Source organism: Lepidochelys kempii, chromosome 5 (genome assembly GCF_965140265.1).
Source record: "Lepidochelys kempii isolate rLepKem1 chromosome 5, rLepKem1.hap2, whole genome shotgun sequence".
Taxonomy (NCBI): domain Eukaryota; kingdom Metazoa; phylum Chordata; order Testudines; family Cheloniidae; genus Lepidochelys; species Lepidochelys kempii.
In genome coordinates, this window is record NC_133260.1 from 16,763,726 (window position 1) to 16,776,988 (window position 13,263).

At 46.0% G+C, this 13,263-nt stretch overlaps 1 protein-coding gene across 9 annotated transcripts in view; it reads left to right on the plus strand.

Moving 5' to 3' along the window:
• The window catches only part of MAPK4 (mitogen-activated protein kinase 4), a 158,627-nt gene that overhangs the window by 18,939 nt on the left and 126,425 nt on the right, over positions 1 to 13,263 (plus strand). For 2 of the 9 annotated variants that reach the window (XM_073343535.1, XM_073343545.1), the window contains exon 2: positions 9,724 to 10,084. The exons of 4 other annotated variants lie outside the window; for them this stretch is intronic. The gene's annotated coding sequence lies outside the window, so the exon portion shown is untranslated. Of the gene's footprint in view, positions 1 to 164; positions 242 to 9,723; positions 10,085 to 13,263 lie in introns of all 9 variants that reach the window. 3 more of the 9 variants (XM_073343539.1, XM_073343542.1, XM_073343541.1) reach the window with 2 other exon arrangements.

Here is a 13,263-nt window from a genome sequence, read left to right on the forward strand (position 1 = left end):
CTGTCTGTCCATCTCACTGGGACCATAAACAGCTCCAGAAAAGTACCACCTGTGGGGTAGTTTGTGTATACTGGTTCAAACAGGAACGTGACTTCTGGCATGAAAAGGCTGAGTTTAATCTGACATTTGTTTGATTCAATAAACAGACATGATCTTTTTCCCAGGAGGACCCCCACACTGCTGAACTATTGGAAAGACTGGAACCTGCCAGGTCCCCCATAGGTCTGATGGGTGGCTTCTGGTATGTTTATACTCTGTTATGGTTTTCTGTGTGTGCCTTTGTCCTTAAGGAAAGGTCCTTTGCTTTGGAAGAGCTGTTTGGGTCACTTGTAACCGTTGAGACACATTGGTCATAGCCCTTGGAGAAAAAAAAAAAGAGATGTTAGTCAGACATGCTCAAAAAGAATCACAGTGAGTGCAAGGGGACTGCCACCTAAATCCCAGGTCTGGAGGGAGAGGAACACTGATCTTTTCCCAGAGAAAGTTGGCAACTAACAGCCTGAGACCTTGAGCGGGCATTCCTGAAGCAGACCACAGGGGTGGTAGGTGGGGGGAGGGGGTTTAAAGGTGCAGTTACGCTGAAACTTTGACTGTTTCTTTAATGCTTATGACAGGTTTCAGAGTAGCAGCCGTGTTAGTCTGTATCCGCAAAAAGAAAAGGAGTACTTGTGGCACCTTAGAGACTAATGAAAGCTTATGCTCAAATAAATTTGTTAGTCTCTAAGGTGCCACAAGTACTCCTGTTCTTTTGAATGCTTATGACGCTGCTGCCACCTTTCCTGCTTCCTGCCATTCAGGGAAGCCCCTGTGGCTTTGATTTTATGATTCTAGAGTGTACCAGCCTTAGAAAACATTTCCTCTTTTGTATCATTTGCTAATATTGTAATGAACTGGTTTGTGCATTTGCACATCTGTCCCCTGCTACATGAGGTGAGAAGTACTCAACTGTACATTGTAGATCATATACTGCTAATAGCTTTGGAGATGTGCCAAGAGGTGGAGCCTATATTGATAGAGCAGGAGGATCTCAGTTCTCCTGATGATGGTTCTGTTCAGTTCTGAGTGGCCATGGTGTATAGCATAGTGAAAACCATGAAACCATGGGTGGCTACGGATTTGTTACAATCAGTAACGTCCCAACGGAGACGGGTGAAAGAAAAGTTGGATTTATTTGCACACAACAGCAATAACATCAAAAAACCAGGAATGTGATAAAATAAGCCAGGAACAATAGGTACAGGAAACATAAAGCCAGTATCAGATAGTATTAAGATATCGTCTGTTTTTTAGATTCACTGCAGGAGAGAACAAATTCTTTCCCCCAAAGCTTCCCCACTTACAGAGAACAATTTATGTCAAAGCAATTTGATCCTACTGGCTGTTACTTGATTCACAGACCTTCCGTACGAGTCTACTCTAAGGTGAAGGTCACCTCACTGTGATTCTGCAAGATTTATGGATTACAGAATTTCCACTTCCACCTGGGCACTGGGAGTGCTGCTTTCTCATTGTCCAAGCCAGTCCGGGAGATGGGGAGTGGGCCTAGGCTATGCTGGGCTGTTACAAGATCACTGGAATGTCAGCCCTGGGTTCTGAAGCTGTGCCCACTTGGTTGGAAGAGATTGCACAGCTACATGCTAAATATGCCTGCATTTGCAGGTGACAAAAGGCTCTGGGAACAGTGAATGAGCAAGGGCAGAGGGAAGAATGGAACAGATGGAAGTGGGAGAGGAATTACAGAGCAAAAGCCAAGAGTGTGATCAATCTTTTATCACATTAAAGATGGGTAAAAAATGGTAATCAGAATGACAGAACTTCAAAGCAGTGGTGTCACCTAATTAAACTGCTGATCCCAGTATTTATTGCTGGTGGATGTGAATTCCATAAAACTTCTCAGTAGTTTGAACACTTTTCCCTTGCTGCGAATCCCTCTCCCAACAGAGCCTCAGAGTCCAATCTAGTCATAGACTGCTGTTAACCCCAGAAGAAGCCTTTCCTGTTTTCATACTTATGTGGAGATACAACTGCCCAGTGAAGTTGAGTGAAGAAAATGTCAAGTGCAGGATGGAAAACAAAAGAACTCTGTTTTCTCCTCTGAACTAACTTTGCCCATGTAGCTCTTAGCAATCCTGGAAACCTGAACTGCCTGTGATAGCAGCAGCAGCCTGCTGAAGCAACCAAGGGACAAATATGAATTTTGTGTTGTTAATTAGTACATTTCAATAGTTTATCATGCAAGAATAACAAATTGGGGGATTGGAGGGCAGCGGGAGGGAGAAATCCTGTAATGACTTTAGAGACACTTACGCTTTGGAGTCCAGTGTTCCATGACTTGCCAGAGCAGTGAAACATTTTGTTCACAAAATATCTTACCGGTTCTAAGTATCAGAGAGGTAGCTGTGTTAGTCTGTATCCACAAAAACAATGAGGAGTTAATTTGGGCTTGAATAGGGACTGGCTCACTGCAAAAGCAATTTTCCCTCTCTTTGTATCTTCACCTCCTCTTCAATTATTGGGAGTGGACCACATCCACCCTGACTGAATTGGCCTTGTCAGCACTGGTTCTTCACTTGTAAGGTAACTCCCTTCTCTTCATGTGCCAGTATATTTATGCCTGTATCTGTAATTTTCTCTCCATGCATCTGAAGAAGTGGGTTTTTTACCCACGAAAGCTTATGCCCAAATGAATCTATTAGTCTTTAAGGTGCCATCAGACTCCTCATTGTTTTTACTGGTTCTGAAACTCTTCTAAACGCTGATTCTTCACAAACCATTCGAGAAGGGAGCTTTTGATATGTGAGTGCCAGTAACAACAAGCAAATTCATTGGCACTCAACCACCAGCACCACCCACACACCTGCTGCAGCCTCAACCTCCTTCAGTGCATTGGAGGACCACTCGCCAGCATCCAGGGACACCTCTCAATGCATGTGTTTGGCCTGCACTGGGGAGGAGTTCTGTGCACTAGACTGGTGCTTGCAGCATAGTGTAATATATTGGGTGAGGAATTTATATGGTCTTCCTCTTGTGGGTGGCCTGAGCAACGATAGCAGCCTACTACTTCCTCTACGCTAAAGGAGCTCTCTTGACTCGGCGTCTAGAGGCTGGTGGGTTTGGCAGTTAAGATCTGAGTACTATCACTGCTGATGGCCATGGTGTCTGTGCATGTCCACCTGTGCGTCGTCACAGTAGTGTTCTGCCCCAAACACATGCGATCCAGTGGATAGCCGAGATAGCAATTCGCTGTTCAAGCAGTCTGTTGTCTTTGCTCTCTACATAACGTTACTAATATGAGGAAACCACACGGAGCCAGTTGGATTCCAAATACCCACCTTTATTAACCATACGCAAGGCCTAGCTACATATGTAAACTGCTGCTCTAAGAGGGTTCTAGTGGCTACTGAAGCAGAAGACAGGGAGGCCCACTAGAAGGCTGCTAACTATTTAAAGAGCTATTACCCAATTCCTATCCACTACACACCTCTAATTTATACAACATCGTCGTACGAACCTGACAACAAAGAGATGGTGACAGGTTAAGTGACTTAGAATCTGCGTTTGCAGTGTTGTTGTAGCCATGCTGGTCCCAACATATGGGAGAGAGAAGGTGGGTGAGGTTATATCTTTTATTGGACCAACTTCTGGTGGTGAAAAAGACAAGCTTTCAAGCTACACAGAGCTCTTCTTCAGATCTGGAAGCAGTGTGTCTGAGCTAAATACAAGTGGGGACAATGTTAAGCAGAAGGGGTAATGCATGTTAGAGCGGTCACTTGAAATGAAGTGGGCAATTGGAGGTTCGATTGTTAAGCAGGGTTTGAAGTGGGTAATTAAGTGTAGCAGGCGGTGTGGTGTGTTACAAATTGTTGTAATGAACTATAGAGTCAGCATCCTGGTTAAGCCAATGGTTTTTGGTGTCTAGCAGAATTATGAATTTAAGTTCCCTAGTGCTCTCGCTTTCCACCCCACATTGGACCCCATCTGAGGTATCATCAAACAGTTATAACCCACATTTGGGAGGGACCACATCCTGAAAGAAATCTTTCCCAAATGCCCACTTCTGGCCTTCAAACACCCCCTCACCCCAACCTCACCAAACTCATCCTCAGAAGCAATACCAGGACATACCAACTCAAAACAGCACCAGGTCCTGTTGGAATAACAGAGATGCAAAACCTGCAGCTATATCTCCACTGCTACGATGGTCAAAATGCCCTACAACGCACCTTTCAAGATCCCTGGGTCTATACCTGCTTATCACAGCATATGGTGTACCTCATCCATTGCATCTAATATCCCAATAACTGTCTGGGTGAAACCAGACAATCATTACACTCTTGAATGAACTCTTACAGAAAAATGATAGACAAAAACATCATATCACCTGTGAGTGAAACGTCTCATAAAACGTTCACACCATTATCCATATCTAATCTTTCAGTACTTGTCCTCAAAGTCTTTCCAAAGGTGAGCCTGGGAACTTGAACCCTTTATGCGTAACAAATTAACCCCCAGTTGTCCACTTCATATCAACTGACTGCCTCCAGCATACATTACACCTTCTGCTTAACAATCTGTCCCAATTTGTATTGAGCTCAGACATTCTGCTTCCTTCACCATACCTGAAGAAGAGCTCAGTGTGGTTCGAAAGCCTTCCACCACCAGAAGTTTGTCCAATAAAAGATACTTCCTCATTTTCTTTGTCTCCACTATATGATAAATGCTAGCTCATTAGCAAAATGCAAATGCCATAATGACCACTCTGCTAAACTTTGTCATGATAGCAGAGATGAATGTGCATCAGCAGTGTTAATCAAATTGGTAGGAATGTTCACAGTGCTTGAAAGTCCTCATTATATATGTATCAATAAAGTGAAAAGATGATTCCACACTCAGGAAAGGCTTAAGGTCTTTGTCTCATTAAATCATTAGAAATGCCACGATGCTTATGTGAAAAAGAGGTTCTAATGATTTAGAAAAAACACAAACTTGAAAGTTAATCAACAGTCTGCTCTTCAAATGAAGTGGAGTGGGCTGAACCCAATTTAAAAAGAGAGAAGACTTTTAAAGTAAATGACACTTTGTAATGCTTGCAACATCTTTTCATTATCCAAAAATGTCATATGTTTTTTGCTAATTTCAAAGGCAGGGCAGAGATTCATGCAGGAAAAGAGCAGCCGGGGGAAAAAAATCTGAGTTTGAAGTTTGGAAAATTTGTCTTTTTTCCCCTTTTGAATAATATGGGCTATTTTAGCTTATTTTATCTAAACTAAGTGTTTAACAGACTGAAAGGGGGAAAGCAGCCCGTAAACTGAAATCAAGGACATTTGTCTATGTGTTATTTCATAGAGCACCAATCCCTATGTATTAAGGCTGTTTGCTCACTATAAAGGTTGGCAGGTGGTCTATTCGAGTGCTTAGGGTTTGAGCCTGGAAGTCTGGATTTCCCATCCCTGGGTTCTGCTTCTGGCTCTGTTGCTCCTTCACTGTGATGTTGAACAGTGCTCCTATGTACTGATCTATGAAAAGAGGATGCAGTCAAACTCCTCTTAGCTAAACCCCCCAGTATCTGAGTTTAGGGTTATGTTCTGTAATGTGCAGGGGTGCTGGAACAATTTGTTTAGTGGGGGTGGTGAGAGCTGTTGAACCACAATGTAAACCCTGTATATGATGGAAACCTCTTGAAGCCAGGGGGTGCAGCAGCATCCCCAATTCCCCGAGTTCCAGCACCTATAGTAATGTGCATTGATTACATGGCAAAATTTATCCTCTGTCTGAGCCTCTTAATAATAACAAATACATGGAATTTATTGTGATAAAGAAAAGCAGGTTTCCTTTGCCATAATACCGACTCTGTAGCCTTCCTTGATCCCTGTAATGTACTGTGAGATCTGCAGATGAAAGGTGGTGTGGAAATCCAAGGTATCCTCATAAAATAATAATAAAGACACAGACACAGAGAGAGAGAGTGAATCTTCAACTTGGATTTTATAAAGCAAACAACTAAGCTAGGTTTTCTTGGCAAGATTCCTCTGCCAGCAATGGATATGCCACCTCCCACTGGGGCCAGAGGTTGAGTGAGATTATGCGTGCCTTAATTGCTCCGTTCAGATCGCCATGTTATTACTGTACATTGAGGCAGCAGGGATACTATTAAGCTGTATTCAGCTAAATATAAAACATTTGCAGGTCAGATCCCTGCTGCTGTAAATGGGGAAAAACTCCACCGACTTCAGTGGAGCTGCTGCCCTTTACGCCAGCTGAGGACCTGGTCCGGTATCTACAGGGTCTAATAAAAAATTAAAAGCAATTAAAAAACAAACACAGAAACTTAGACCACACCAGAATTCTGACTTCAGGCTGCCGTGTCATTCCCCACCCCGCTCTGGCTGACAAAGGGACCAGGGTTGCTCGCTGTTCAGAGGATCCCCTTAGGGAGGATCATATCTGCTGCAATAACCAGGAGTCTCACGACACACCAATTCCTTACTTCTGTGAATTGCCGTCTGGCCCTTTGAGGTATATGCTCTTCCCCACTTGCGTCCTTTGCAGTGAGACCAAGCTTGTGCGGTGAACTATTGTGCTCTCTGTTATCAGAGAACTTTCCGCAGAAGATGTGCTGTGGTGCAACTTGCTGAGGGCCTTTGGAGAACAACAGCCCCTTTGTGGGATGAGTGGGTCTGCAGAGGTGGGAAGGAGCCATTGTGCTAGAAGCAGGTATAGTTACTCCCAGGGCTCCTGGGCAGCTATGGCTCACACTGCCATTGCTATCACCTCTCCCAGGGTGCAGCATATGCTTCTCTATCCCATTAGGGCCACATCTAAGAGCTGGTATGGAGGAGGGCTGGGCCGTGGGCTGTTGACACTAGCCCATAGCTATTCCCTGAGTGCAAGGGTTGGGATTGCATCTGGCCCCTCTGCAGGGTGCTAAAGGGATGTCTGCAGGGTGCTAAAGGGATGTCTCTGGGTCCCGAGCTTGTTGGCTCACTATTTCCAACCCTGCAGTGAGGATCCATGCAGCATGGCTAACCTGGGTTTACAGTTGCATGACCCTGGTCTCACAGCTATGCAAACGTGTCTGTACTGTGCTATGCAGATGTTCTGAGTCAGGTCTGCAGCTTGAGCTGTGTCCACCCTGCAAAATGACAGGACTTGGACCTGAGCCTCAGCTGGACTCAGGCTCTGATCCAGCCCACTAGCAGGGTCCTAGGACCTGGCTCCCAAGTGCTTTCTGAACCGAGTCAGACTGATTTTCTGTGTGGACAGAATGGGGGCTGTGGCTCAAAGCTGACTCAGAGCTCAGGTTTCGCATGCAGTGTAGACATACTCCAAGGGGAAGGGGGAATGCTCTTCTACACTCATTGCCCCCTTCACACCCAGGCACAGTCTAGCCATATGACAGTTAATGCTCCCTAAACATGGCTCTTGAGGCCCATTGTGATAAGGTCCCTTCAGGACAGGGCAGGCTGAGGTCCCTTTCCAGTGTATAAAATAAAGAGTTAGCTCAGGAAATCAGCCTGGGGCAGGATCTGATGAAGGTCATTCGAGCAGCCCCTTCAGTAGCGACCCTAGTAAAGGAACACAGATCAGAAGTATAATTGGGCCTGATTAGGCCTCAGCTGGAGTACTGTGTCTGGTTCTGGGTGCCATATTTCAGGAAGGATGTGAACAAATTATAGAAAGTCCAGAGAAGAGCAACAAAAATTATTAAGGGTCTAGAAAACATGACCTGTGAGGGAAGATTGAAAAAATTGGGTTTGGTTAGTCTGGAGAACAGAAGATTGAGGGGACATGATGGTTTTCAAGTACATAACAGGTTGTTAAAGGGAGGAGGGGGAAATTATTCTCCTTCACCTCTGAGGATAGAACAAGAAGCAATGGGCTTAAATTGCAGTAAGGGCCATTTACATTGGACATTATGAAAAACTTGTGAACTGTCAGGGTGGCTGAACACCGGAATAAATTGCCAAGTGAGGTTGTGGAATCTCCATATTGGAGATTTTTAAGAGTAGGTTAGACAAACACCTGTCAGGGATGGTCTAGTTAATACTCAGTCCTGCCAGGAGTGCAGGGGACTGGAGTAGATGGCCTCTTGAGGTCCCTTCCAGTCCTATGAGTCTATGATTGTGTCTGATTTTCTTGGTCCTTGTTTTTCTCGTGGCCAGTAACCTGAGAGTTGACCTTGTATCCTTTGAGTCTTTGCAATAGTTAAACTGTGGGATCCAGATGAACGTGAGTCTCTTCCACTCCTGTGTCCAAGGCTGAGCCCTGACCTGTCCTCTCTGACCCCGCAGCCCACTCTTAATGTCACAATTACCTCAAAGAAGCACAGTCCTTTCCCTCCCTCTCCCCGTGGCAGGCTTACCCCAGAATAATACCCAAGGGCATTTGCGTCATTCATTTCTCTAGGAATCTAGGGGCACTGAGGTGGTGCTCCCCATTTTAGGTGCAGAGGGGACTGGTGCCTCTGCTTAGCTATTATGAAGATTAATGGGACTTACAAACATGCATCAAGGACAGAATGAGTATACCTCTCAATATGTTAATGCATCTTTTTTTGCTATTAGATACCCTTGTGTTTTTAATGACCTTTTATTGGTACAACCATGTCAACCTTTTCTGTGGAACACAAGCTGTGTTTTCTCCACTATTCAGTATTCAGCAAATGCAGTAACCTCAGGGTCACACAAACTTGTACCCTGTGTTTCTCAAAGGCAAAATGTAGCCTCGTTCAGAGAGGTGGGCACAATCCCTCTGCATTACCAAAGCCTCACTTAAGTCTTTTATGCAAAAACTGAGCTGAATCTCAGCCCAAAGAAATCCTTTTGTCCCAGCTCAAAAGAAGGTCCTTTGATACAGTCTAGTCTCCTTTTTATTAATTATTCTGTTAACAGCTGAAATGAAGCAAGACAATTCATGAATTAAATCTTTAATATAAAGTTCTATAAGGCACCCCTTATTGAAAAGTCCTGTGACATTAGTAGAAAATAAGAACTTGATTATACTTTTTGGTCAACGTGTGGAAGTTAACAGAGAATTGTATCCCTGCTTTAAAATTAGCTAGAGTGATTAAAACACCTATAGAATGAGATCCTAGCTCTGTTTTAAAGTTATTTGTGTAGAATCCTAACACATTTCTGTAGAATCCTATTACATTCTAAAGGAATTTTTCCATAAGGGACCTGACTGACACACATTCTATGCCCTGGTCTACACTAGGAGTTGAGGTCGAATTTAGCAGCGTTAAATCGATTTAACCCTGCACCCGTTCACATGACAAAGCCCTTTTTTTCCTCGACTTAAAGGGCTCTTAAAATCGATTTCCTTACTCCACCCCTGACAAGGGGATTAGCGCTGAAATCGGCCTTGCCGGGTCGAATTTGGGATACTGTGGACGCAATTAGACGGTATTGACCTCCGAGAGCTATCCCAGAGCGCTCCATTGTGACTGCTCTGGACAGCACTCTCAACTCAGATGCACTGGGTAGGTAGACAGGAAAAGGCCCGCGAACTTTTGAATTTCAATTTCCTGTTTGGCAAGCTGCAGGTGACAATGCAGAGCTCATCAGCAGAGGTGACCATGATGGAGTCCCAGAATTGCAAAAGAGCTCCAGCATAGACGGAATGGGAGGTACGGGATCTGATCACTGTATGGGGAGAGGAATCCGTGCATCAGAACTATGTTCCAGTTTTTGAAATGCCAAAACCTTTGTCAAAATCTCCCAGGGCATGAAGGACAGAGGCCATAACAGGGACCCGAAGCAGTGCCGCATGAAACTTAAGGAGCTGAGGCAAGCCTACCAGAAAACCAGAGAGGCAAATGGCCGCTCCGGGTCAGAGCCCAAAACATGCCACTTCTATGATGAGCTGCATGCCATTTTAGGGGGTTCAGCCACCACTACCCCAGCAGTGTTGTTTGACTCCTTCAATGGAGATGGAGGCAACACGGAAGCAGGTTTTGGGGACGAGGAAGATAGCTCACAGCAAGCAAGCGGAGAAACCGGTTTTCCCGACAGCCAGGAACTGTTTCTCACCCTGAACCTGGAGCCAGTACCCCCCAACCCACCAGACAGAGAAGGGACCTCTGGTGAGTGTACCTTTTAAAATAGTATACATGGTTTAAAAGCAAGCATGTTTAATGATTAATTTGCCCTGGCATTCGCGGCTCTCCTAGATGTACTCCCAAAGCCTTTGCAAAAGGTTTCTGGGGAGGGCAGCCTTATTCCGTCCACCATGGTAGGACACTTTACCACTCCAGGCCAGTAGCATGTACTCGGGAATCATTGTAGAACAAAGCATTGCAGTGTATGTTTGCTGGCATTCAAACAACATCTGTTCTTTATCTCTCGGTGTTATCCCAGGAGAGTGATATCATTCATGGTCACCTGGTTGAAATAGGGTGCTTTTCTTAAGGGGACATTCAGAGGTGCCCATTCCTGCTGGGCTGTTTGCCTGTGGCTGAACGGAAATGTTCCCCACTGTTAGCCACGGGGAGGGGGGGAGGGTTGAGGGGGTAGCCACGTGGTGGGTGGAGGCAAAATGTGACCTTGGAACGAAAGCACATGTGCTATGTATGTAATGTTAACAGCAAGGATTACCGTGAAAGAGAACCTATTGTTCTATAAAATGTCTTTTTAAAGACCACTGTCCCTTTTTTTTCCTCCGCCATCTGCATGTGTTTCAAGGATCACAGGATCTTCTCCTTCTCAGAGGCTAGTGAAGATTAGAAGGTGAAAAAAAATGCACTCGTGATGAAATGTTCTCTGAGCTCATGCTGTCCTCCCACACTGACAGAGCACAGACGAATGAGTGGAGGCAGACAATGTCAGAGTGCAGGAAAGCACAAAATGACCAGGAGGAAAGGTGGTGGGCTGAAGAGAGGGCTGATGCTGAAAGGTGGTGGCAGCATGATGAGAGGAGGCAGGATTCAATGCTGAGGCTGCTGGAGGATCAAAGTAATATGCTCCAGCGTATGTCTGAGCTGCAGGAAAGACAGCTGGAGCACAGACCGCCGCTACAGCCCCGTGTAACCAACCGCCCTCCTCCCCACATTCCATAGCCTCCTCACCCAGATGCCCAAGAACGCGATGGGAGGGGCCTCCGGCCACCCAGCCACTCCACCCCAGAGGATTGCCCATGCAGCAGAAGGCTGGTATTCAATAAGTTTTAAAGTGCTGTGTGGCCTTGTCCTTCCCTCCACCACCACCACCCCTCCCAGTGCTTCTTTCCTCCACCAGCCCTCCTGGGCTACCTTGGTAGTTATCCCCCTATATGTGTGATGAATTAATAAAGAATGCATGAATGTGAAGCAACAATGACTTTATTGCCTCTGCAAGCAGTGATCGAAGGGAGGAGGGGAGGGTGGTTAGCTTACAGGGAAGTAGAGTGTACCAAGGGGCGGGGGGTTTCATCAAGGAGAAACAAAACAGAACTTTCACACTTTAGCCTGGCTAGTCATGAAACTGGTTTTCAAAGCTTCTCTGATGCACACTGCACCCTCCTGTGCTCTTCTAACTGCTGTGCGTAACCAGTGGCCAGGCGATTTGCCTCAACCTCCCACCCTGCCATAAACGTCTCCCCCTTACTCTCACAGATATTGTGAAGCACACAGCAAGCAGTAATAACAGTGGGAATATTGATTTTGCTGAGGTCTAACCGAGTCAGTAAACTGCGCCAGCGTGCTTTTAAACGTTCTACCACCATTCTGCACTTGCTCAGCCTGTAGTTGAACAGCTCCTGACTACTGTCCAGGCTGCCTGTGTACGGCTTCATGAGCCATGGCATTAAGGGGTAGGCTGGGTCCCCAAGGATACATATAGGCATTTCAACATCCCCAATGGTTATTTTCTGGGCTGGGAATAAAGTCCCTTCTTGCAGCTTTTGAAACAGACCAGAGTTCCTGAAGATGCGAGCATCATGTCCCTTTCCCGGCCATCCCACGTTGATGTTGGTGAAACATCCCTTGTGATCCACCAGAGCTTGCAGCACTATCGAAAAGTACCCCTTGCGGTTTATGTACTCGCCGGCTTGGTGCTCCGGTGCCAAGATAGGGATATGGGTTCCGTCTATGGCCCCACCACAGTTAGGGAATCCCATTGCAGCCAAGCCATCCACTATGACCTGCACATTTCCCAGGGTCACTATCCTTGATTTCAGCAGATCTTTGATTGCGTTGGCTACTTGCATCACAGCAGCCCCCACAGTAGATTTGCCACTCCAAATTGATTCCCGACTGACCGGTAGCTGTCTGGCGTTGCAAGCTTCCACAGGGCTATCGCCACTCGCTTCTCAACTGTGAGGGCTGCTCTCATCTTGGTATTCATGTGCTTCAGGACAGGTGAAGGCAAGTCACAAAGTTCCATGAAAGTGCCCTTATGCCTGCGAAAGTTTCGCAGCCACTGGGAATCGTCCCAGACCCGCAACACTATGCGGTCCCACCAGTCTGTGCTTGTTTCCCGGGCCCAGAATCGGCGTTCCACTGCATGAACCTGCCCCATTAGCAGCATGATGCCCGCATTGCCAGGGCCCATTCTTTGAGAGAAGTCTGTGTCCATGTCCTCATCACTCTTGTCACCACACTGACGTCACCTACTCACCCGGTTTCGCTTTGCCAGGTTCTGGTGCTGCATATACTGCTGGATAATGCGCGTGGTGTTTAATGTGCTCCTAATTGCCAAAGTGATCTGAGCGGGCTCCATGCTTGCCATGGTATGGCGTCTGCACAGAAAAAAGGCACGGAATGATTGTCTGCTGTTGCTCTGACAGAGGGAGGGGCGACTGATGACATGGCTTACAGGGTTGGCTTACAGGGAATTAAAATCAACAAAGGGGGTGGCTATACATGAAGAAGAAATAAGAACAACTGTCACACAGAATGGCCCCCTCAAGGATTGAACTCAAAACCCTGGGTTTAGCAGGCCAATGCTCAACCCACTAATCTATCCCTCCCTCTGGTATTTCAGGTAGGACTGAATCTCCATTAAAGTTTTCAAGGTGCCCCTGATAGACCTCACCAAAATGATTGTCGGCCGTTGATTTCACGGAGGGAGGGAAGGAAGGAGGGGGGAGCAAATGAATACAAAACAAATCTGGTCTATTTCTTGTTTTGATCCACTCCATCTATCTTTTACATCTTTGGCTAGCAGCAGATGGTGCAGTAGGACTGCAAGCCATCCCCATCTCCTGGCTGCTCAGCAGAAGATGGTACAAAAGGACTGCCTGCAGGACTAAAGAGAATGACCTGGTCGAGTCACTCCTAATTTAGTC